At 28.1% G+C, this 4431-nt stretch overlaps 1 long non-coding RNA gene across 1 annotated transcript; it reads right to left on the minus strand.

Annotated features, from left to right (window-relative positions):
- Window positions 1-3015: 3015 nt before the first annotated feature.
- Window positions 3016-4168, minus strand: LOC143574289 (uncharacterized). Its single transcript, XR_013142564.1, has 3 exons — window positions 3932-4168; window positions 3766-3810; window positions 3016-3279 (listed from the first exon to the last, which is right to left on the minus strand). It is a non-coding gene; the product is annotated as an uncharacterized LOC143574289 (long non-coding RNA).
- Window positions 4169-4431: the final 263 nt, after the last annotated feature.

Raw genomic sequence — 4431 nt, forward strand, 5'->3', positions numbered from 1 at the left:
TATTTCACTGTGCAAGAATTTTGTACAATGGAAGATCCATCTACATAAAACATAATCATGTCAGATATGCAAATTAAAGTTGTCATGATAATTTCTACATATATGAAACGTAGATACGCTAATTAACATTTCTCATAATGAACTTCAACATTAATTCTTCCAATATCTTTCAAGGCATAATAGAGATTAAACTTACAATATGATTAATTACCTCAAGAATATTTAATCTCATAATGATCGTCAACCAAGAAGCTTCCAATGGTAAACCTTGCACTACCTATCCATATGCCTTTCTAGCAAACGAAACTGCTACACCAATTAGGTGATGGCTGAAAACGTAAAACTAATTAAAAAGTAGAATGCATTAATAGTAGCAAATGCAAAAAAAAAAAAAAAAAAAACTAAAAGAATCCTTACATGATCTTAAAATGCCTTCATGTCCCCTTTTGAATCACATAATTGATGCATGAAAAGAAAAAAAAAATAAGTACTCAGATTAAGTAAAGGGTTAACAAAAATCAGATGAAATCAAATACATTATAACATTAACAAAAATCAAAATGAAAAAAAGGACTTGTAGTGAAAATAGTGTTGCGCTACTACAATATTATATAGGATGATAAAGAAAATCATATTTTTGTTAACTTTTTTAAATATATAAGTTCTTTTAAAATTTTTTAAAATATACATAAATTGGGTTGAATTCAAGTCATAGTCTGAGTATACGATTAATGCATAGATGTCCTTCAAACGCCATAGTCTGAGTATACGAACCTTCAGTACACAGTCGTTGTTGAAAACATCCAAATTCTTGAACATGGTAATGTTTGATGCTTCCATGTTGCTGTGTGAGAAAAAATAAAATTCAAGCAAAGATTAAAGATTCAATAATTAATATTTATACTTTGAAGAAAACAAATAAAATTATAAATATAAAATTTTTTATCCATATGAAGAAAATTAAAACCTTGAGAATGACACAAATATGAATTTTGAGTAACGAAATGAGAAGTGTGAGAATTTCTTTATTTGGGTTATAGTATATATAGATAAACATATTTTGTTAGAAAGTTTGAATTGTTAGATAAAAAGAAAATGTCTAAATATAGTAAATTTAGAGAATACAATTAGAGATTTCAAGAATGTAATTGATAATTGATATTTACTTAATTTGGTAGTAATAAATATAGTAAATTTAAATAATGTAATTAGGGATTTTTGTATAATAATCGAATAATAAATATAGTCAATTTAGAGAATGTAATTAGAGATTTATTTATAACAAAATAAGAATAATACCTCATATCAATTAAATTATATTATAATTCATGTTTACAAAATTAGACACATTAAGTTGACTTTGAATTCAAATTGAAATCCTTAAAAAGTTGTTAGGTGAGTTAGTATTGTTAGGACCTTTCCTAACAACTATTGTTCAAATAATTCATGTATTTGGTGAAATTTTATTTAATGCTTCGAGACATAAGAAACATCTATATTTAGGGAAATTGTATTTAGACCTTTCCCTAATCAAATACAATTTCACGCACCTAACAACTATTTTAATGAGGTGGAATTTATTTAAATTTGTTTAAATTGTATTATAAATACATGAAATAGATTCACAATAATAATTTGTTTATGTTTATTATTTAAAAAATTGTATTTAAACCTTTCCCTAATTAAAAATTTTGACCAATCTATTTCACTAATTAAAATAGTTGTTATGTGGCAACATTAAATAATTACATAAGAAATTTCAATTGTATTTAGACCTTCTTGAACCAATAAAACAGTAATTGTTCAAATAATTCATGTTTACAAAATTAGACACATTAAGTTGACTTTGAATTCAAATTGAAATCCTTAAAAAGTTGTTAGGTTCTAGTAATGATATGAATAAAAAAAATCAAATACTGTAATTGAAATTTGGAATCAATTACACATTAAAAATTTAACAAATACCATAATTGAAATTTGGAATCAATTACACATTTAACATAGGAAACATATCAATTAACAATATCAATTAAGCATTCAACATAATAACCTAAGAATGTAAAATAATAACCTAGGTCAATAATCTAAAATATATGTTAAAAAATTAACATATAATGCAATTGAAATTTGGAATCAATTAAACATTAATCATTAACCATATGAAACATATCAATTAACAATATCAATTAACATTAAGAATTAAGATTAAGAATTAAACATTAAACATACTAACCTAAGAATGTAAAATACTAACCTAGGTTAATATCTAAATGTAATCTAAAATACAAATAAACAAAATTTAACAAATACTGGAATTTGAAATTTAACATATTAAACATAGGAAACATATCAATTAACAATATCAATTAACATTAAGAATTAAGATTAAGAATTGAACATTAAACATACTAACCAGAAAAAACTTCGATGGAAAAACAACCATCGATGTGAAGATACGATTAACAATCGTCATGGATCTACTGAAATCGTTTCTCGGATCTAATCAAATCAATCGTTGTTATCAAATAATGGACCATTCCTTTTATCGTCGATGGCCCTTATTTAGCCGAACTTCGGTGTCGATTTTATATAAAGGATCTAATGAAATCATTATCCGATTGATATCCTTGAATGGGGGTTTTTGTTGATTAGTTTAAAAGGTTGAGTATGAAAGAAAGCGTGCATTGAAGTGGAAACAATTGAAAGTTGGAAACCGGGTTTTGGTTAAATGCATACATTAACTATTTTAATTATTAGTAATTGAATTTATTTTTGATTTATTTAATTGGTAAGAAAAATAGAGAAGTGTAAGATATATTTGGAAAGAAAGGAAATTGTCCAATAGAAAAGGGCCATGTAGAGGCAATCTAATTTGTTTTAATAGTATAGTAGGGATTTTGATTATATTGACATAAATACCCGCATATTTTTAACCCTTATAGTTTAGCTAATTAGTTATTTGATTAAAAGATTAATTGATATGTTTTGATTACACTAACATAAATATGTTTTTATTATAAACTAGTGGGCTCACCCGCCGCATCGCGGCGTAGATGGGTTTGATCCACGTGCGTTGCACCACACAAATGCTAAAAACATTAACGTATGTACATAAGTTTTTTGCATGAATTAAAATACAATGGTTTCCATGTTCAGGTCAACTAAACTATGACCCGAACAAAAAGTTGTCATATTTGGCTCGTTACCCGTTACCCGAATCTTGGTTCAGTTAGTCTTCCCTTCAACTACTACAATTCATCCACCTAGTAAGTCCCGTATCTGCCAAAAACAAAATGCATAGTTTAACGTTTAGAAGTCAAAACTGAAATGTGTTTTTCTTTCTAAGTCATATATGTGTGCGCTATATAACTAATGTAATCTGTAAGCATTAATGCACCAAAAATAGTATGTAACCATGCACAACTGAAGGCAAATGGCAAAATGAAACGGGTCAAAATCATCAATTTTTTTTAATAACTTGTTAAACTAACAATAAAAATGCATCATGAAGTTTTCTTATATTGCTTACTATGTAAGAAAATAATTAATTATAATTTTATTGTAACTGGTAAGTAAAGAGACTAATTAACAATATCTTAAAAATGATTGTGCTACTTTTTATCAAATGGGTAAGTAAAAATGAATGTTGATATCATCATTGTGCAGTAACATTACGACAACTTTAGTATCATTCAAAATGCTACCCTAGTTGTGCAGTAAACAATGGAAAAAACCAACGAAAACGAATATGTAGGCGAGACAAACCTGAGTTAAACGAAATAGCAATCTAGCACAGCTTGAAAAATACACCTGAAACACAAAATAATCAATAAGGATTTGTGATAGATTATTCATAGTGATGCATCCTGTTCATATTCAACCAACAAAACCAAAAATACACTAAGAGATCCCAATTTTAACAGCAACCTACCTGAAAGGCTAATGCGGAGCAAAAACCGACGAATGACAGAGCACCAAACATACCTGCAGATCACAAATTACATGCATCAATTTCATGTTCCACTTAAGGTTTCAGTTAAATAGATCCTGTATTGGTGAATCGCTTGACATGAGAGTCTAATTTTTAATCAGAAATCAACTGAAATATGTGTGGAGTTAAAGAGAGTACCTAGATGATATAGGTCCACCGCTTAATATAAACACTGATCTCCAAATATAAATCTCACTTATAATTAATCGACCCAAAAGATACCTGTGTAGACGACCACGGCATCGCGCGATTAGGGCTTATCGATTTCAAATGTCAATTTAGGTTCATTCCAGATCACCGAGTAGAGGTTGCAGGTGGGTCGATGCGGTGATGGAGTAAGCTGTGGGAAAGATGAAAAGCATCTGAAAAATGGAAAGCATTAAACCACACGTAAAAGCACAGGGACAGATGGCAGTAACCAGATCATCAAAATGATGTCA

This window comes from Bidens hawaiensis, unplaced genomic scaffold, assembly GCF_021521415.1.
Source record: "Bidens hawaiensis isolate Kalapana, Puna unplaced genomic scaffold, B.hawaiensis_p1.1 tig00026885_1, whole genome shotgun sequence".
NCBI lineage: Eukaryota > Viridiplantae > Streptophyta > Magnoliopsida > Asterales > Asteraceae > Bidens > Bidens hawaiensis.